The sequence below is a fragment of the Crocuta crocuta genome, unplaced genomic scaffold (assembly GCF_008692635.1).
Source record: "Crocuta crocuta isolate KB4526 unplaced genomic scaffold, BGI_CrCroc_1.0 scaffold352, whole genome shotgun sequence".
Taxonomy (NCBI): Eukaryota; Metazoa; Chordata; class Mammalia; order Carnivora; family Hyaenidae; genus Crocuta; species Crocuta crocuta.
In genome coordinates, this window is record NW_027532169.1 from 704603 (window position 1) to 727268 (window position 22666).

Here is a 22666-nt window from a genome sequence, read left to right on the forward strand (position 1 = left end):
TGAGCCTCACCCCATTAAAATCTGCACTTTAACAGGTTCCTTTATAATTCTTCTATACACTAAAATTTAAGAGGATTTTTGGGAAACCACAAGCACCCCCTAACTGGTCTTCGCATCTCTTCTTGCTCCCCCAGTGTTTAGGTTACTGACATTTCACTGTGGAGGACTAAGCATATGCCATGTCTGAGCTTGCCTTAATCGTCCTGAAAGGGACAAAACCATATACTGAGGAGGACAGACGCCAACAACTGTTGAAACACACTCAGGAAGCTGACCATATGGAATAGGAAACCAAGGTGGGGAAGTTACTCTGCACAAGCCCACCATACTAAGGAAGGATTGCCACTCTTTGGCAGCTGAAGACCTGGACTTCACAGCTATTTTAAAGTCAGAGCAGCAATCCTGGCAATATGCACAACATTTGTAAATAAAGTTCTATCCCCTACTCCTGCCTTCTATCAAGATGACAAATTGTAATCCACCCTAAGGCAATCAGGAATGTATCTATCTGATAGTTCTCTGAGTCATTATCAGATTGGTGCTAAATTCCACTGATGTACTTGGTATTGCAGGAACGGGACTTTAATCAGAGGACCTGAAACTGAAATAAAGCCCTCATGAAAAATTGGGTCCCTGTCAACTAGACAAGAAAATGGCTTGAAAACTATTATAGGGATTGGTGTTTAACACTGATCAAATTTCTCTAAATTTAAGACCATAGCAAATCTATAATTTCTTGAATATTAAATCTGGATTCATAGCAAGGAAATATGTATTTATTCTAAACCACAGAATTCAAATCCCCACTTCTATGTCTAAAACTGGAGTAGAACTTTCAGAAAAGTCTAGAAGGCATTGGCTAAAGCTGTGCTATGTATCAACTATGTACACATTTTAAGACACAATGTTATGTAATTCAATCATCTATAAAACTCTCAACTATATTTTTGGGATTTTTTGAAGAATGGCTTTTTAAAAATTTTTCTAAGAGAAAGAGAGTGTGTGTGCACAAGTGGGGGAGGGACACAGGGAAAGGAAAAGAGAGAATCTTAAGTAGGCTCCATGCTTAGCATGGAGCTGGACACAAGACTCTATCCCATGACCGTGGAATCATGACTTGAGCCAAAATCAAGAGTCAGACACTCAACTGACTGAGCCACCCAGGCGCCCCTATATTTACTCATTTAATTCTTAGAGTTTAAATTATTATCCTGTAGGGTTTGAATTATTTATTATAACATTCTGCTATAGAAAGAATATGAGATAAAAATCTTCACAAAACACATGAGGCTGCCCAAAGTCAGACAATGGTTTTGGTTATATCCATACCCTTGCCAAATTCACACCAAAGCCAAATCCTTGGACTCCAAATCCCAAACCCCTTTGATTGATCATATTCTTGACAAGCTGAAACTTTTCTCTTATTGACCAAAGGGTTTGAAGAAAAATATCTGAGGTTCTGAACTGGCCCCCATGTTTGCCACTGGGAAGGGAGCTTCCAGCTCCTTCTCCTAATTCCCTTAAGAAGAAAAGCAATCTCCTCAAAGTGTAACCTCCGTTCCATTTGAAGGAAACTATATTTTGTTTGTTGCTTATTGATAGAGCCCCAGTGCCTTCTCAAATCAAATTTATTCTAAAACAAATCAGACTAGATTTTGTTTATGGGGATGAAAGCTGTGTGAGGGAGGTGTCTGTGTTCATCCTGTGATAGACATCAAGCAATTAGTCACGGTCATGATTTGTGGCACTATTTGAGTCACCGGCCATAAATATAGGAGTTCTGTTTTTCTTGTTGTTGTTATTGTTTATTTGTTTTTTCTGGATTGAATTGAGCACTGATTAGCATAGCAAAATCAGTGCATAAAATGAATGCCAACATTTAAACAATTATGGGGATGCAATTAAAACTTAATGTTGGAAGATTTGTGTACCCTACAGGAGAACATCTGCCCAATAGCCAGGTGGGCACACGTGAATGGCGGAAGAGAAGACCTCCTGCTGACATGATCCTCAGGAGAAAAATCTATGCTGAGTGAAGGTGACACCAGAGGATAGTTTTGTCCTGAAAGGAGAAATTGAGGCAAGGGCCAAATAATATGAATATATTTTAATTTTAAATTTATACAAAGAATTAAAAGCCTTTTCAGATTTAAAAAAAAGACAGATTAACATAATTATTCCATTCCTATCCAATTAGAGAGCATCTGCTCTGTATTTGTGTATGAATTGTTTCACTACCTTTGGCTAAATCTTCACAACTTTTGAGAGGTATTCAGCCCCTATTCTGAAGTCCTCTTATTTTTCTGGTTCCTAATTTCTTCACTTAATCATATGAACTCTGTATTCTGTATCTTTGAAAACTTACTCAAATTATTTTTTGACTGAGGTAGAAAATCAATCATTCAAGCATCCTTCTCTTTGAAAACAGAAAAAATGTTTTCTGTCACTCACTGTCTACTTCCCTTCTCTATGTTCCCAAAATGCAAGGCCTTTGGTGTAGTTTTGTTCAGGGCATAAATGATGTAAGGACCCAAGAGAACCAATTCAATTCTATTGACAGAAATAACCTAGATAAGTCACTGTTCACCTTGAATCTGCCTCTTACTTTGAACATTTGGGGACAGAGACTTTATCTTGTTCATCTATATATGCCCAACAACTAGCACACCATTTCGTTCAATGTAGATCAATAAAAAGTTGTAGGTTTTGCTTTGTTTTGTTTTAATTCAATTGAAGAACTACAGGCAAAATGGCAAAAAGCATGTTGCATGGTACATACTCAGGGAAACTATCCTCAGGACCATTTCTGTGAAATAGTGATTTTAGGCTGAATTTCTGGGCACAGATTATAGGAATAATCCACATCCTGCAACTCTGGAATTAGTAACCAAAATTCTGAGATGTCAAACTATTACTGAAGCACCTGATAATTTTAATAAAAATTCCAGGCAACAGTGAGAAGAAATATATCATGGTCCTGAATTACCTAGAGCTATTCCTCGTTGCTCTGGACAGAAGCCCTGGCCTTTTTCCTTTACATTACAGCATGGGAATTAAGTGCACAGGCTGGTGGACCCAGGTCTGAAATGAGATTCTACCACTTACTAATGGTGCGACCTCGGGGCAAGTCACTAGAACATTAAGACACATTTTCCTCACCTGTCAATTAGAAGAAATGATAGTATCTGCCCCATAGAGTTGTAGGTGTTACATGGGGAAAAGCTTCATGGAATGCCTCCACATAGTATGCATGCAATAAATATTAGCTAATTCTGGTTTTCTTCTCAGCATGACTGCTTACAAATCTACCTAGTTGTGCCAACATGAATTCATCTGAAAAGATTTACCCTGCCCATACTTTACACTACCTGGAAGTGTGATTTCCCCTTTCTACTGGATCATTCTCATTATCACACAGTCTGTAATATCTCTCATTTTAAAATCCCCCCAAGCACCCTATTACTTCCTCTAACTACTGTCCAATTTCCCAGATTCCCAGAGTATGAGTTATCAGTGTTCACTTGTGGACTTTTCCTTGTTCTTTTATCCCACTTCTATTAGACCTCCACCCCTATCACTCTGCCAAAGCCCCATTTGTCAAGGTCACGGATATCTTCCATTTTCTCAATCCCATTGGTCAATGCTCAGTCATCCTTTTATATGTGCTTTGGGAGCAGCTGACATATTTGACTATTTCCTCTTTCTTAAAACCCTTTTGTCACTGGGATGCTGGGAAATCACTTTATTCTAGTGTTTCTCTTTCCTCAGCTGCTTCTCAGTTTTCATTGCCAGGAACTCCTCCTCTTCCCTGAATATAAATTTTGTAAAATCTAGCCTCTTCCCCCTACTCTTTCTACATAGACTCCCTCCCTAGATGATGATCTCTAATTCTGTAGCTTTAAAAAGCTTTTGAGTACAGAGATCTCCTTTATTTCTAGTTCTATAATTGTCTTCTGTTCCTGGGCTCTCCACTAATATCAAGGGGTTCAGAATCTCTACCTTGAGTTTCAGGAGGTTTTTCAACCTTATCATGTCCAGATTTTATCCTGAAGTTTCATCCATACCATTTCAGTAGATATCATCACTATTTACTGTCTCTCAGGAAAAAGAAAAAAACACTGAACTAAACTGTTAACTGTTTCCTGCACCCCTTCCCTTCTTCCTTCTCAGTCATCATTGTATTCTTTCACTGTCACTCCCATTGGCCCTCTGACTGATCTCTAAACCATACAACATAGTTTGTTGCAGGGCCTTTATCTTTGATGGTCCTTCTGCCTCCTTGAAATGTTCTTTTCCTGTAGAATTCACAAATCTTGCTTTTTTGTATCAACACAAATGTCATTTCCTCAGGGAAGTCTTTCCTGATCACTTAACTAATAGAGATCTCCCATGGTTTTCTGTTCCCTAATCTATCGATCTGGCCACGTAGCTTTATTTTACCATTGGTTATAATCATAGGATCCATTTTCTTCACTTTCTTGTTGACTAGCTCACTAAGAATTTAAGCTCACTTAGAACAAGATCTTTATTTCTTTCTTCACTATGTCCTCAGTTTCTGCTTATAATAAACTCTCCAAAAGTATGTGTGGAATAGATGTACTGTAGAGGCAGGACTTGGTTAAAGAAGGATCTGATTCATACGTGGACCCCTGAAAGCCATATACACAAAATGAATAGTCTATTTATCTAAAACCTTGCTATTCTCATTAGTATCCTCAAAGCTCTTAGGTATTAATAGTGTGCTGAATCTGAAAGGAAAACACAAAAGTGGTAGTTCTGGCCTGCCGTTTATAATCTAAATGCCCTAGGGAAAGACTTGAACCAGCAACTCAATTCCCCAAGTTGTAAAATAGTGATCATAACATCTGCCATCACTAACCTAGAGAATTGGTCAAATGAGAAGAGAAGCCATCACTTACTATGCACCTACTATATATCAGGCATTGTACACTCAGATGTGCCTTTCATATATATTTCTCTCCTGAATTATTACACTGACTTTCTAAACTCATTTCACTGTCTTCACCCATGAACTCCATTTAAGATGGCCTTGGAGTAATTCTAAAACTATAAATCGGATCCTATCATTCTCTTAATGACCAGGACACCCTCCTGCAGTTCTCTATTGACTAGATAATAAAGTCCAAATTCCTTAGAGTTACAAAAACAAACCTTTAAATTCTGGCCCCTACCTCTTTTTCCTGCCTCATTTCTTAGAACCCAACATTCCTCCATCTGAATTTCTTAAAATATCACTCACCCATTTGTCCTTAAGTAAAACAGACTATTTCTTATTATTTGACTCCATATTTGTGTTGTCCTCTGCCTGGATTTCCTCCCACCCTTCGACTGTCAAAATGCCATTTATCCTGTAAAGTTCCATAGACATGTAACTGCCTTCATGAAGCCTTTAATAGACTATGTGCAAACCTCCAAAAGAGACAACCACCCTGTATTATTCTTATACCTTTTACATGAGATCATCACCCTCAATACATCATACTTACTAAAAAATATATATTACAAGTTCCTTGAGGGCTGTAACCAATTCTTAATCACCTTTGTATCTACCAATAGTAAACATATAGTAAATTCTCTGTAGTGTTTGTTGAAAGAATTAATAAGTCCCCTCATACAATCTTGTAACTTTCCCTGTAAGTCGGTATTGATATCCCTATACTCACCAAAGAACACTAAACAGATGGTCAGTACTACCCAAACCAGGACATGTGAAGCACTGAAAGGGCATCATTTCTTTGGGAAGACAAGCATATATTAGGAGTGTTGGAAGACTTAGGGCCCACGTCTAAAAGGTCCTACATGAGCTAATATCCCTTTATCTCCCTCACTACACTCCAGCTCTTCTGGCCTCCTATGTGCTCCCAGAGCACAGCAAGCATGTTTCCACCTCAGAGCATCTGCATGCTCTTATTAAATGTTACCTTACTCAAGTAGCCTTCCATAACCACTCTCTAAAATAGTGAACATACTCCAACCCACTTCATTCTCCATCACCTAAACTTCCTTCATTTTTCCTTGAAACGATCACCATTTGGTATACTTGATTATTTTTATTTATTTTCTGTAGTAGGTACTGGGAAGTAATCCAAGTTTCAATTGGCAGAAGATGAACAGCCAGAATAGGGATGTTGGTACTAAAATAATGGAGAACTTTAAAAGCTTGACAGAAAGGTTTGGATGCCATTTTATTGAAAATGTGAAGCCTCTAAAGATTTTTGACCAGGCAGCTGACATGATGGAAGCTCCATTTTAGGAAGACTAACTGGATAAATATGCATTAGCAGAGGCCTGACCACTGTGTAGCTGGATCTGTCCCCTAACAATAGAGTTCTAGGACTGTGCTCTCACTGTTCTGTAATTGACTTCAAGAATTGTTTATGTCCTCAGAGTTTTCCTGTCTTCTAGTGAGACATTCTGACTATAAAGAGTTGTCTCAATCTGAGTTTATCACATCCTATGGTAACACCTAATAAGGGACCGTAGATAGAGTCCATAAGACTTCTTCCAATGAAGCCAGCTCTGTAAAGCTGGTTCAGATTCTCCAACACTGGCTCCATTTAGTCCCACCTTCCTTCTATCTTCCGTATTCCATAAAGAGTGGTCCCAGAATGCCTTTGCAGCACAACCTGCCTGAATTAAGCCAGAAGTAACAGAACTTGACACCATTTTGAAATAAAGGGACAAAGAGTCCAGGATGACACCAAGTTTTCAAACCCAAGTGATAGAAAGAACAATGATTCCATTCTCATTAGTGGGAGAACCATAAAAAAATGGATCAATTCTGTTAACATGTTGATTTTAAAGATATGGAGTGGGGCACCTGGGTAGCTTAGTCGGTTAAGCGTCCGACTTTCGCTTCGGTCATGATCTCGCAGTTCGTGGGTTCGAGCCCCGCATCGGGCTCTGTGCTGACTGCCAGCTCAGAGCCTGGAGCCTGTTTCAGTCTGTGTCTCCCTCTCTCTCTGACCCTCCCCTGCTCGCTCGCTCTCTCTCTCTCTCTCCTAGAAATAAAAAAAATATATTTAAAAAAAATAAAGATATGGAGGAAACTTTGGGTAAAGAATCTGTACATATCTGGAAAAGTAGAATTGAAAATTAAGAAATGTGTATCTAGTACTCAGATTTGGGCATCATTTGTATGAAGCCGAGAAAGCAAGTGAGATGAGCAAAAAATAGAGAAAAAACATTTTAGCATGATTTTAGAGTCGATTTAAGTAGGATGATGAGGAAAACAATAAGGAAAGAAGTGTAAGGAGGAAAGGGAAGGTTGTTTTAGTAACATGTGAGTGCTGAGTATTGCTGGGAAGACGGCAGAGTAGGAGGACCCTAAGCTTACCTTACGTCACCAATACTACCAGGTAACACTCACATCAGTGTAAATAACCCAAAATACAACCCCAAAACTGGCAGAACAAAGTCCACAACTAAATGCAGAGAAAAGGCCACATCAAAGAGGGTAGGGTGAACAGAAGTGTGTGGAGCTAAATGGACCTGCAGAATTATCCACGAGAGGAGGGACCCGAGGATGTAGAGGGGAGAGAAACAGACCCTCCCACTGGGAAGCCTGCAGAGGGAAGACAAACCATCATAACATTTGGCTCTAAAAGCCAGTGGGCTGAATTTCAGTAGTTCTTAAAACCAGCAGGACTTAAAACTCAGGATGTAAAAAAAGTTAGTGGCTCCACTCAGGGAGAGCTGGGTGGGCAAGAGGAAACTGAGTCTCTGCCCTTAAAGAGAATGCACAACAGCCCACAGAGAAACAGTATAGAGGCACCAGTTTGAAAAATGTCTGGGGCATATGGGAAAAAGAGTTGTTTATTCATCGCTGAGGTGTCCTGGAAGGACAGAGATCATGGGAAGACTCCTCCAGAAACACAGGAGCTGGCAAGAGCCATTTCCCCTCCTCTATGCCCCCACCTCACATAAATACATGGCCACCTCAGGAACCAGCCTAGCACTGACTCTTGCTACCTAACTTGCTAACACCACTACCCCACCATGGCACCCCCTCAGCCAGGTCTGCCTCAGTAGGGACTGAGGTCCCATCCTCTAAAGGACCGGCTGTTCACAAACCTGGCAAACACTGCATACCCTGCTTCCGCACACATTGGGGAACCACCCCCTCACCACACTTTTGGCTAGAGCCCATCCAAAGCAGCACTACAAGCCCGACAGTGTGCAAGCAGCCCCAACATGGGCCAGCACCACTCCAAAGAGGTTCCTGCCCTGGGGAGAGAAAAAACCACACACACCAGTCAGACTTCAGTCCTAGCAGTGAGTTTGGGGCAGACAACTGATATGACTGCATGCCAGCCCACCAATAAAAGCTGCTCAGGGGACAACACAGGGAAAGCACACTGCAATTTGGTGCTCCTGCACTTCACAGACACCTGATCTGACTCAACTCCAGCACAGGGCAGCCACACACTGGCCTACTAACAGTGCCGGGGCCAGACACTGCCCATAGCAGGCAAAGAGGCTACTGCAGATGATGGAACTGAAGGAAAAGGTTCAGCCACAATGTTCAGATACATGCAGCACACATCGGAGACACTTCTAAAGTGCCAGGTCCAGTAAACAGGGGACAGTGCACTGCAGGACACTACAGGATCTCTTCTTCATAAGGACACTATCAGAAGCAGGACATAGAACTGACTTTCCAAATGCAGAGAAACAGTTACACAAAATGAGACAGAGGACTATATCCCAAATAAAAGAATAGGACCAAACCACAGCAAGAGACCTAAGCAAAACAGAGACAAGCAAGCAATATGCCTGATAAATAAAGTAATGATCATAGGGGCATGTGGGTGGCTCAGTCATTTAAGCATCTGACATCGATTCAGGTCATGGTCTCATGGCTCATGAGTTCAAGCCCCACAACGGGTTCTGTGCTGACAGCTCATACCCTGGAGCCTGCTTCAGATTCTGTGTCTCCTTCTCTCTCTGCCCCACCCCACCCCCCACTTGTGCTCTGTCTCTTTCTCTCTCAAAAATAAGCATTCAAAAAAATTTAATGATCATAAAGATACTGGAATTGAGAAAAGAGTGGAAGACATCAATGAGACCCATAACAAAGAGATAAAAAACAAATCAGAGATGAAGGCTACAATAAGTGAAATTAAAAATATACTAGATGGAATAAATAGTAGACTAGAAGAAGCAGAAAAACAAATCAGTGACCTGGAGCACAGAGTAATGGAAAGTAATCAGGCTGAGCCAGTGAGAGAAAAAACAATGCAAAATAAGAATAGACTTATGGAACTCAGTGACACCATGCAAGCATAATAACATTCGCATTATAGGGATTCCAAAAGAAGAGAGAGAAAGGGAGATGGAAAATATATTTCAAGAAATAATATCTGAAAACTTCCCAACTCTGGGGAAGGAAACAGAAATCCAGATCCAAGAGGCCCCAAGATCCCCCAACAAATCAACCAAAGGAGAACCACACCAAGATATGTAGTAATTAAAAGGGCAAAAAGTAGTGATAAAGAGTAATTTTAAAAGCAGCAAAAGAAAAACGGTTACATATAAGTGAAACCCCATAAGGCTGTCAACTGATGTTTTCAGCAGAAACTTTGCAGACCAGAAGGGAGTGACATGGTATATTCATAGTGCCTAAGGAAAAAAAACTCTGCAGCAACAAATATTCTATACAGCGAGACTGTCGTTCAGAATGCAAGGGGAGGTACAGTTTACCAGACAAACAAAAGTTAAAGGCTTTCATAACCACCAAACCAGCCCTACAAGAAATATTAAAGGGAACTCTTGGGAAGGAAAGACCATAAGCAAGAGTAAGGAAAGTAGGAAGCAGAAAAGCAGTAAAACTATATCTGTAAAAATCAGTCAAGGGACTCACAAGAGTATGTAAAGTAGGATATCATTTCCCTAAAGCATGCAGTGGGGAGGGGAACAACAAATGGATTCAAACTTAAGTGAATATCAATTTACATATAGACTGCTATATGCAGAAGATATATACAGACCTAACAGTAACCTCAAATCAAAAACCAGTAATAGATATGCAATAAATAAAGAGAAAGGAATTCAAGTATATCATTAAAAAAATCAACTTCTTATGAGAGAAAAGAGCAAGAGAAGACAAAAACAATCATAAAACAAGTAACAAAATAGCAAATACATACTTCTCAATAATTACTTTGAATGAAAATGGACTTAATGCTTCAGTCAAAAGACATACAGTGATGTAATAGATAAAAAACAAGACTCATCTATATGCTGTCTATAAGAAATTCATTTCAGTCCAAAAGGCATGATAGATTAGTAAAGGGACTGAGGGGAAGGCACCCAGATGGCTCAGTCAGTTAAGCATCTGACTCTTGACTTCAACTTAGGTCATGATCTCACAGCTGTGAGATAGAGCCCAGTGTCAGGCTCTAGGCTGGCCATAGAGACTGCTTAAGATTATCTCTGTCCCTCTCTCCCCAAATCATGTGCTTGAGCACTCTCTCTCTCTCTCAAAAAAAAAAAAAAAAAAAAAAAAAAAAAAAGCGTTTATCATACAAATGGAGGGGAAAAGAAAGCTGGGGTACCAATACATATATCAGACAAAATAGACTTCAAAACAGTTAATAACAAACATAAAGAGTAATCAATAGTATTACAATAATAGTAGGGGACTTTTGCACTCCATTTACATCAATGGACAGTCCATTCAAATAAAAAGTCAACAAGGAAACAGTGGCTTTGAATGACACATTGGAACAGAAGGATTTAACTGATTTTTCAGAAAATTCCATCTTACAACAAAAGAATACACATTCTTTTCAAATGCACATGGAACATTCTCTAGAATAGATCCCATCTTAGGTCACATAACATGTCTTAACAAATTCAAAAAGACCAAAGTCATACCATGCATCTTGTTTATTCTAAAGCTATGCAACTAGAAATCAACCACAAGAAAAAATCTGGAAAAAGCACAAATACATGGAAGTTAGAAAACGTGCTTCTAAACAATGAATACATCACCAAAACAGCAAAGAGGAAATTTTTAAAAAGCATGGAAACAAATGAAAATGAAAATACAATGGTCTCAAATCTTTGGAACACAAGAAACGTGGTTCTAAGAGGGAAGTTTATAGCAATACAAGTGTACCTCAGAAAACAAGAAGACTCTCTAACAACCTAACCTTGCACATAAATAAGATAGAAAGAGAAGAATAAACAAGACCCAATACCAATAGACTGAAGGAAATAATAAAGATTAGAGCAGAAATAAATGAGATAGAAACTTTACAAAAGGATTAGAACAGATCAAGGAGACCAGAAGACAGTTCCTTAAAAAGACCAATAAAATTGATAAACCTTTAGCCAGACTCATCAAAACAAGAGAGGACTCAAATAAACTCCATCAGAAATGAAAGAAGAGAAATAACAACACTGTCAACACAGAATTAAGAGATTTTAAGAGAGGGGCACCTGGGTGGCTCAGTTAATTAAGTCTGCAATGTGGCTTTGGCTAAGTCATGATCTCACATTTCATGGTTTTGAGTCGAGTCAGGCTCTGCACTAATAGTGTGGAGCCTGCTTGGGATTCTCTCTCTTGCCTTCTCTCTCTGCCCCTACCCTGCTCTCTCTCTTCCTCTCAAAATAAATACAGACATTTAAGAAATATTTTAAGAAAATATTATGAAAAATATATGCCAACAAGTTGGACAAAATAGAAGAAATGGATAAATTCCTAGAAATATAGAACTTCCAAAACTGAATCAGGATGATAGAATATCTGAACCGTTCAGTTACCAACAATGAAATTGAATCAGCAATCTAAAAACTCCCAACAAACAAAAGTCCATGAACAGACTGCTTCACAGATTAATTCTACCAAACATTTAAAGAACAGTTAGTACCTATTCTTCTGAAACTATTATCAAAATGTAGAAAAGGAAGGAAAACTGCTAAATGCATCCTATGAAGCCAGCATTAATTACCCTGACGCCAAAAACAGATACCACCACAGAAAAAGAGAATTACAGGCCAACATCTGATGAGCATAGATGCAGAAATCCTCAACAAAATATTAGCAAACAAAAATCCAATAATACATTTAAAAAATCACTCTCCATGATCAAGTGGGATTTATTCCTGGGATGCAGGAATGGTTCATTATTTGCAAATCTATCAATGTGATATAGCATATCACATGTGTTATAAGAGAAAGGAGAAAAATCTTATGATCATTTCAATAGATGCAGAGAAAGCATTTGATGAAATCAATATCCATGATAAAAATCCTCAACAAAGTAGGTTTAGAGGGAACATACCTCAACCTAATAATGGCCTTATATGAAAAACCCACATCTAAGATCATGCTCAATGGTGAAAATCTGAGAGCTTTTCCTTTGAGTCAGGAAAAAGACAAGGATGCCCACTCTCACCACTTTTATTCAACATAGTACTAGAAGTCCTAGCCACAGCAATCAGACAAGAGTAAGGAATATAAGGCATCCAAACTGGTAAGGAAGTAGTAAAACTTTTACTATTTGCAGATGACATGGTACTATATGTAGAAAACCCTAAAGACTACTAAAAAACTACTAGAAGTGATAAATGAATTTAGTAAGGTCACAGGATACAAAATCAATATAGAGAAATAAGTTGCATTTCAGTAATGGAACAGCAGAAAGAGAAATTAAGAAAATAATCCCATTTTAAATTGCACCAAAAATAATAAAACACCTAGAAATAAACTTAACCGAAGAGGTGAAAGACCTATATTCTGAAAACTATAGAACACTGATGAAAGAAACTGAAGACAACACAAATGAAGACATTCCATGCTCATGGATTGGAAGAACAAATATTACTAAAATATCTATACTACCCAGATTAAGCTCCAGATTTAATACAACACTTATCAAAACACCAACAGCATTTTTCACAGAACTTGAACAAATAATCCTAAAATTTGTATGTAACCACAAAAGACCCGAAATAGCCAAAGAAATCTTGAAAAAGAAAAACAAACCTGGAGGTATCACAACTCCAGACTTCAATTATACTACAAAGTTGTAGTAATTGAAACAGTATGGTATTGGTAAAAAACAGACACATAGATCAATGGAATAAGATAGAAGGCCCAAAAATAAACCACAATTATATGGTCAACTAATTTTCAACAGAAGAGGCAAGAATCTGCAATGGAGAAAAGACAGTCTCTTTAACAAGTGGTATTGGGAAAACTGAACAGCTATATGCAAAAGAATGTAACTGGACTGCTTTCTTATACCACACACAAAAAATAAACCAAAAATGAATTAGGGACCTAAATGTAAAACCTGAAACTATAGTATGGAAGTTCCTCAAAAAATTAAAAATAGATCTACCATATGATCCAGTAATCACACTAGCGGGTGTTTACCTATAGAATATGAAAACACTAATTTGAAAGCATATATGAATCCCTATGTTTATAGAAGCATTATTTACAACAGTCAAAGTATGGTTGCAGCCCAAGTATCCATTGATAGATGAATGGATAAAGATGTGAGAGACAGACAGACAGACAGATAGATAGATAGATAGATAGATACACACACACAATGGAATGTTATTTTGCCATAAAAAAGAATGAAATCTTGCCATTTGTAACAACATAGATGGATCTAGAGAGTATAATACTATACAAAAGAATTCAATCAGAGAAAGACAAATACCATATGACTTCACTCATGTGGAATGTAAGAAACAAAACAAACCAACAAAGGGGACAAAAAGAGAAAATCCCACCCCCAAACAAACTCTTAATTACAGAGAACAAACAGATAGTTATTAGAAAGAAGGTGGATGAGGAAATGGGTAAAGTAGGTGAAGGGGATTAAGAGTACACTTACCTTGATGAACAATGTGTAATAGGTGAAATTGTTGAATCACTATGTTGTATATCTCAAACTAATATAGCACTGCAAGTTACTACACTATTAAAAAACTCAAGTGGTAGGTGAGCATAGACATTGGAGTAGAATCTACAGAAGAGCTCTCCTAAGGAAGTTGAGTAGAATCTTAAGAGGACAACATGATTATTGAGCAGCCAAGAGGACTCAGTAGAGAACAATCGATGAAGAGCTGAGGTAGAATGGTTTTATAACTTTATGTAACTATCTAAGAGTAGGAATAGGAAAGGCAAGTAGTGGAAGCTTCTGTACACTGGCATTTTACCCAATAATTATAGAATTGATATGATATCTAGGGATTGCCATAGTATACACAATTAATCAAAATGTAAGGAATTTCTAGGATGTAAAGTAGCACTGAGCTGATAGCTCCAGTTGAGAATTCTTGCCTTTTAAGTAGTGGAAAAATAAATCACCAAGATCAATGAAAGTCTAACTATTAAATCAAACATATGAGGTAACAGAATCAGAGTATCAAAGCTGGACAAAATTAATTCTAATGCTTCCATGAATTTTTGAGCTATTGATTCGGTGATTGAAAGATTCAACAGGCCTGAAGCACAGACAACATATTAGGCACTGACTTCAGCTATGGGGATGCAAAAATCTCAGATGAGAACAGAGGTAAGTCACAGAAACCTGAAGCAACTTAATGAAGGTCCCACAAGAAATTTATGGCAAATCCTCTAGAGTTCTGGTCTGTGCTTTTTGCCTTATGCCAATTTCTTACATTTCTTTCCAATAAAATGCTAATTTATTTTTTCCAAATTAGACTAATTTCTTTAAAAGTTCTTGGATCTGTTGGCATTTTCTAATTTGTTCTGATTTTATAGGTTGTTTCATTTAATCAAAATCCTGTTTCTCCAACTATAAAATAATATAGCTGTAACTTGCACTTTCTTATACATGATAATAAGCATAACAGAGATATAGTCACCTCAGTTCCTTGGAGAAAGTCACTATGGAGACAAAATTCAATATTGCAAATAATCTCATCTTCTCCTACCATCAAATGTTCATTTAAATTGCATGAAATAGAAAAATGTAGCTTCTTTAAAATTCCATTGTAGAAAGATATCCATTCTGATTTAGCTGTGTCATGAAAGGAAACACCATTCTTTGTACTTGGAACAAACAGAAAATGGCTGGTTTCATTTCACTAAAAGGCAACTCAGATGTATTGACTCTACCAGCAGTATAGGAAAAGACCTCTTCATATGAAAACAGTAATGATATTTTGTTACACATGATGGATTTTCTGGAAGTAGGTGTGCCCTGCTCAGTGCAAGTTAATTCATTTTCTCCACCCTGGTGGTGCTAGATTGTTTTATTATCAGCTTGGTTGCACTGGGAAATGCATTTTCCAGAACTCACTTTCCTGTAAGGTTCTGGGTCACTCAGGAAGTTGCATGGTTTGGGTGAGGAATAAGTAAAGTGGCATGATTATTACCTGTTGAAGTTGGTCATTGGCTAAAGGTAATGAGAGACAGATACAGATGTGCTGGCAGATTCCAGTTTCCCCAGATATATACTTAGCTGCCACCCTAGTTGTGGTAGGCACAGTTCTAAGAAAGCCCCAAGATTCTTGCTCCCTGGTATACCCTCCTTGTGTAATGCCCTGCCCTTGGGTGGGGTGGGGTGGGGAGCTGTGGGATATTACTCCCACAGCTAAGTTCCTATCAGCTGACTTTGAGTTAATCAAAATCGAGCTTATCTGGGGTGGGCTTGATCTAATCATCAGCGTTTTTAAAAGAAAGTTAAGTGTCAGAGAGGCTCATTCCTACCAGCCTTGACAACAAAGCTTCCATGAGATCTACAGCAGCAAAGAAAAGATTTCTGCCAACAATCACGTGAACTTGGAAGAGACCCCAAGCTGCAGGTGAGGACCCCAGCCCTCTCGGACACCTTGGCAGCAGCCTTGTGAGACCCTAAGAAGAGGACCAGACGAACCTGTATCCTGACTCCTGACCCATGAAAACTGTGAGATAATAAATGCGTGTTGTTTTAAGCCCATAAATTTGTGATGATTTGTTACATACTAACAGATAACTAATATATCTGTTCACCAAAAGAAACCCGAGGCCCACACTATCAGGTGCCTTGCTGTAGCCATGAAGCGCAAATACATTCATAGACTTCTTTTTTAAAATTTGTAATGTTTGTTTATTTTTGAGAGAGAGAGAGAGAGAGAGAGAGAGAGAGAGAGAGAGAGAGAGAGAGAACACAAGTGGGGGAGGGGCAGAGAAAGATGGAGACAACAGAATCCTAAGCAAGCTCCAGGCTCTGAGCTGTCAGCCCAGAGCCTGATGTGGGGGCTCAAACTCATGAACCGGGAGATCATGACCTGAGCCAAAAGCAGATGCTTATCCCATTAAGCCACCCAGGCACCCCAAAGAATCAGAAAGCTTTTATAACTGCCCTAAAAGAAAATCTTATTTCCTATAACTACAGGCACAAGACTTCTGAAAATCAGACCAAAAGTCTAATCCTGTGGGTGACTTAAGTACAGTGCAGATTGAGTCCAGAACGGCATAGTTTTTTATGTTAAATTTGGAGGCAGGATCTTGAAAATAAGGATGGGGGGATTTAATGCGCAGATTTTAATGAAGCAGATGCACCCTGAAAATTCTGCTGAGCTTTTTCCCCAATAGAAGCAGACAGACTTTACTCCCTTGTCTGAAGAACTTACATTGAAGTGCCCTGAGGTAGTTACTTATAGGGCATTGCAGGTCCTCCTCTGGACCTTCTCCCACCACCTGTCATTGCTACCAGGCCCAATTCCTGCAATGGCCTAGAAGATTACATGCAAAATACAATCCTTGAGAAGGAGCCATTTGCACATAAAAGAAATTGCATGACTGTTCCTATTTACATTGAATAGTTAGAGCCAAAGCAGTAATCAGAATGGTTGAAGCCACAAAGATCATTGATGTTGGCTAATTCATCATATTGTCCTAAGGACTAAAATAGAAGGGCCGAAAAAATTAGAGTTTTGACTTGTAGAAGTGAAAAAAAAGTTCTAGATCAAAATGAAATCTGTCTTGAATGGTCAAAGGACAGCCCCCAACTAATTCTCAGACTTGAGCCAGTTTACAGACCTAGTCATCTGAGGAAAGAGGAATCCAGGTACCTTTGAGAAAGGAAACTATGCACTGCTAAATATTTATACCTCAGATCCTTCTCCTGATCTTCCCAGTGTGACCAGTAGCCATTTACCAAGATGACTTGGATTGAAGAAGGGAAAAGGTTATACAGGCCTTTCAGGAATTATTGAACTATAGCTTTGAACTGACACTAATTTCTGGTGACCCAAAATGTCACTGTGATCTACGAGTCAGATTAGAGGCTTAAAGAGGCCCTGTGCTAATGAAGTTGTGGCCCAGGTCTATCTCATAGTAGGTATAGGGGGTCCCCCAAAACCAATCTGTGCCTATCTCCTCTGTTCCATAATATGAAGTCAGTAGACATACTCAGAAACTGGCAGAGTCCCCCATTAGTTTCCAGACACATAACATGAGGACAATTCTTGTAGGAAAGGCCACCTGGAAGCCACTAGAACTGACTGTACTTACCAAAATAATAAGCCACAGCAATGTTGCATTCTTGGAGAGATTGCAAATATTACTGTCACCCTCAAGGCCACAGAAAATAGAGAGTGGTTATTCTAACCACACACCTATTCCACCTTCATATCTAGCCTAGACAGAAGACAGAGGAATCTGCTAAAAATGTCAGGGGATTATCATAAATTTAATCTAGTGAGAAATGCAATACAGCTGATGGAGTAAGTCAAGACATCCACTGGCACTCCAGCTATTGTCCTGATGAATGCTTTGTCTCCATATACCTAATATTATGGAGCCACTAAAAACAATTTACTTTTATCTGCCAAGGCTAGTCCCATTCATTGTCCTACCCCATGATTATATGGTTATATCAACTGCTAATTGCTATATCATAATCTAGACTGCAGGATCCATGATTGCTTCTCCTTTTCTTGCACTGATCCACTATATCACTGATATCACATAACATTGCTTTTAACAGAAATCTGACCAGTACAGCAACAGCCTCATGCTCAGTTTAATGGTATCAACAGCCTCACATTCACAGTTTACTGATATTATCATGTTCCCTAACACTCTGAAACAGCCAAATTGTGGAATGCATTTTTGAAGACTCAGTATACTAGTTGGGTGGAAACACTTTGCAAAGGTTGGGTTGATCACCTCAAAGACATGGTAGATACCCTTTATGGGCAACCAATATGCAATGCTATCTTTCCTTCACAGATCAGAGATTTAAGAGGTGGATTCAAAAGTGGTCACATACATTTCTCCTAGTGATCATCTAGCCAAAAATTTCCCCAACTTCATGTTGTGCTCTGCTTATTCACAAGTCTTCATTCCCAAGAGAAAAAGACTTCCACTGGGAACATAGGAATTATGCCATTAAAATAAAAGTTGATACTGCCACACTGTCACTTAAATCTATTTGAGTCAGTGAAACAATGAGTGAAGATATGGTTACTATACATCTGAGTGATTTATCCTATTTATTCTCTGACAAAAGTAAATTAAATTACTTTTAATACAATAGGAGCAGAGAGGAGCATGTCTAGAATGCAGGGGATCCTCTGGTGCACCTCTTAGTTTTTCCATGGCCTGTGGTCAAAGTTAATGGAAAACTAAAACAACCCCATACAAAAATGAAGGTTTGGTCACCTTCATAGACAAGGAACCAGGAGCAGCTGAAGTGCTTGCTGAGGGTAAAAGGAATATCAAGCAGGTATTGGAAGAAAGAAGCTATAACCACCAGCTATGATCTTATAAACAGCTGTAGAAAAACAAACCATAGTAGCTATAAATGAATACTTCTTATTTTGATGTGAATATATCTGTATAAATGCATTAATTGATTCTTCTTGGATTTTCCTCCTTTGTCAGTTCTTTCGCCCATTCTATAAGTCAACCTTACAACTCAGCATTTAAGTAACAGTATGTCAAGGGGGAGTGTGACTTCACCAGAAGAGGAATAAATATCACCCCAAAATGGTTAAAGTGAGAGTTTATGTTAGTGTTTCTACCATCTTACAAAGGAAAGATTAGATCATGTTAGGCAGACACCTCATTTTGCTATTGTCCTTATTGGGAAGTTCACTGTAGGTAAAAGAGGTGTATATGTATGTCAATTGGGCAAGGGGTTGACTGGTGACTACTGTCAACCTGGTTATGCTGAGAACTATGTTTTCCAGACTCTCCTTCTCTATGTAATTCTGGGTTAGAGTTTGTCAAACATTAAGTCATATGAGATTTGGGAGGCAGAAGCAGCAACCATTATTCTGTGAGATTAGAGATGTTGGGGATAGATACAGAGGTCCCAGCTGGTCCAAGCTCTTACCCGGTCAGCACCCAGCTCTCCTTCCCACCTGCTGATCTTGCTAACTAACAGCACCCCAGTCCTACCACCAGATGCTTTGCTGCAAAGTCACAGAGCTGAGGACCACAAACAGTCTCTCTCTACAAGGGCACGTCTTCTGAGGCACACTGAACCTCTGGATTTCCCTTTAAGCTCTAACTCACTCCCTTGCTCTCAGGATGGTTAGTGACCTTTCTCTGAGCATTTAACTCCCCTTGCCAATCCTTAATTCTCTAGTTCCTCTCTCCAATATACAAGGTCTAATTCCTATAACAAATTCCTTACCAGGATACTCAGACTGCCTGTTCTTCAGATTGAACTCTGACTGCTACAACAGCCTAAAAATAGAGTAATCTTCATTTCTTTTGAAAATCAGCAAAAATTTCATAATAAATGGAATACAGAATATTCCTAATATCAGTGTCAATGCTCAAAACAGCCAAGACGAAAAAGAGCATACTCCCCTTAATTCTATTAATTTGCTAACCCGGCCTGCACAAAATGCATCATTCTCTGAAAAATGTTTCCATGTCTTCCTGTGAATTTTCACCAGCAGACAGAGGAGATCCTTTTCTTGGGGTAGTGGCTGTCTGGCCAACTTAGCCACTATGATCAATAGTATTGATTCTATCCAGGAGGCCAGAACTGGAGAGTATGAAAATCTATTCCAGCTTATCTGAGTTAGCCTCACCACATGTGCAATTTCTCTCTTATTAGGACTAACCACAGAGATTCAGAAGACAGGGGCAAAAACTGAAGCACCCGAGCATTGATATCTAGGGGGAAATTCAAGAGGAATCTTGAATGTCTATAAAATATAATAGAACTGACTTAACATGTAAATTATTGAAATAATTGGCACAGAGACTTTCAATAGCTGGCCAACCTGGTCACCAAGGTGGTCACCACTGCCCAAGTGGTCACCAAGCTCCCGGTAAAATGTTATCAGCACATTGGACAAACACGATTCTTGGAATGAAATTATAAAGCCACGTTGTCACCTCTCATTGGTCTTGCCCATGTATTTGGTGAGACTCTGTCTTCTCCCCACCCTCTAGAAAATTCAGGCACATCTCAAGACATTCTTAATAATTCTTCAGTGATGAAATATCGTTTCAACTTGAGAAATGTCCACTTTGTGTGTTCCAAATTCCAAGCATCCTTGTAATTAAGGCTTCTGCTCGGGCTTGCTTTGGTGGCACATATGCTGAAATTGGAACGATGCAGAGAAGATTAGCATGGTCCCTGCACAAGGAGAACACGGAAACTCATGAAGAATTCCCGATTTTTAATGGGTGATGGGCATTAAGAAAGGCACTTTTGGGATGAGCACTGGGTGTTGTATGTAAGTGATGAACCACAGGAATCTACCCCCAAAACCAAGAGCACGTGTACACACTCTATGTTAGCCAATTTGACAATATATTTTAAAAAATAAAGGAAACACATATCTTAAAAAAAAATTAAGGCTTCTGCTATCTCTTTCCCCCTCATATCTATGAAAACCTGGGGCAAAGGAAGAAGGCTGGCCTCTGGTCTCTTCCCCCACCACCATTTTATCCTTCAGCTGTATCTGTTAACTAAAGTTTCTGACCTCTTTGGGTTGAAACATGAAGAATAAAGAGAGGTAAAGGTTAAGGAAAGTTTTTACTGGAGTGATGGCTTTTCTCCAGACCTGGCAGATGTCTGAACTGACCATTTCTCCCATGGTGCTCTCAGGAAATCTGTGAGTTGCCACCTGCAGTTCCCTTGATCTCTGTTCTAGTTGGTCTGATCACTTATTTCATTTTTACCCTCTGAAAATTGGGGGATGCCTTCAGTTTATCACTGCTGATGATTACATGCACCTTCAGGCAACCATCTGACTCCAGCTTTATCTTAACCATCACTGGTCCATGAGAAACAGTAATGCATTCTTCCCCATGATCTATGTTGGGAATACAGACTCACTGCAGTCATTTCTATGTCTCTTATCTATAGCTAATCAGGCCATGTTTTACACTATCCATTGTTCAGTCAGGAATCAGACACCAGACCAATGTGTGTGTTAACTCTGAGTGGTCCCAATGAGGTCCCTTTCATGGGCACAAGGTGAAGGACAGGTACAATCTACCCTTTCCCTCGAGATAGGTAGTAGAGCCCAGTGTCCGCCAGCAACATTTTTCCAAAATCCTCTTTACGATATCTTTTTAATTTAAATTCTTTGTTCATTTACATCTGCTTGATGTGGATGAGGAGCTGAGCATTGTCATAAACCATCTAATCTCTTTTCAAACACAGCTTCCTGTGAATTCTCCATTATAAATTGTTATGCTTACTTTGGTGTTTGATATCTATTTGCTCACATCCTAGGAAAAAACTCCATTGTAAAATACCATCACTTAAAGCAATTCATTTCTCTAATCACTAATCCTTACCCAATTCTAGGCCTCCATTCTAGATCTGCTCTCTCAATTTCACTAGTTACTGACTTCACTGTTTAAAGAATAATTATGTTCTCAACCACTAAAATAAATGTATATTTCTTTCAGACAGTTCATGACATTATAACTATGATTTCTCGGTCTTAGCTTCAATTATTTATTCATTCATGTAAAATATTTCCCCCTCAGGTCATCCTATGTGCAAGCCACAATGCTGAACATCAGGACATCAAACGATAGCCCAGACACAAAGAGAGAACACAACTGTTAAAATGAGAAAAGTATTTGAGAGAAACTCAAGTCACACAGAAAGAACAGGAGTTATCAGAGGAGAGGGTGCATGAGCAGAATCTTCAAAGAGCAACAGAAGTTGAGGAGTAGAGAGCCATTCCAGAGAAAACAGGAAAAATACAGCTCAAAGTAAAGATGCAAGGGAAGGGACTGAATAACGATTAGCCAAGGATGGTTCAGTATGCATGGGACACATGGGGTGTAAGGCAGGCTATGTTGATCAATGAGATGGACAACTATACGGAGGATACATCTTCTTGTTGTCTTATGTTTTTATTTTATTTTTCTTAAATAGTTTATTGTCAAGTTGGTTTCCATATAACACCNGGAAGGTTCCCGTTTCTCCACATCCTCGCCAGCACCTAGAGTCTCCTGATTTCTTCACTTTCACCACTCCTACCAGCGTGAGGTGGTATCTCAGTGTGGTTTGATTTGTATTTCCCTGATGATGAGGGACGCTGAGCATCGTTTCATGTGTTTGTTGGCCATCTGGGTGTCCTCTTTGGAGAAGTGTCTATTCATGTCTTCTACCCATTTCTTCACTGGATTATTTGTTTTTCAGTGTGGAGTTTGAGGAGTTCGTTATAGATTTTG

At 39.0% G+C, this 22666-nt stretch overlaps 1 long non-coding RNA gene and 1 other non-coding gene across 5 annotated transcripts in view; one reads left to right on the top strand and one right to left on the bottom strand.

Annotated features, from left to right (window-relative positions):
* Positions 1–22666, bottom strand: part of LOC144242056 (uncharacterized) — a 155276-nt gene that overhangs the window by 26215 nt on the left and 106395 nt on the right. For 2 of the 4 annotated variants that reach the window (XR_013338286.1, XR_013338283.1), the window contains one exon: positions 20360–20565. The exons of the other annotated variants lie outside the window; for them this stretch is intronic. This is a non-coding gene — a long non-coding RNA (uncharacterized LOC144242056). The remainder of the gene's footprint in view (positions 1–20359; positions 20566–22666) is intronic. 4 annotated transcript variants of the gene reach the window in all.
* Positions 20546–20648, top strand: LOC144242132 (U6 spliceosomal RNA). The gene has a single exon (XR_013338303.1). It is a non-coding gene; the product is annotated as a U6 spliceosomal RNA (small nuclear RNA).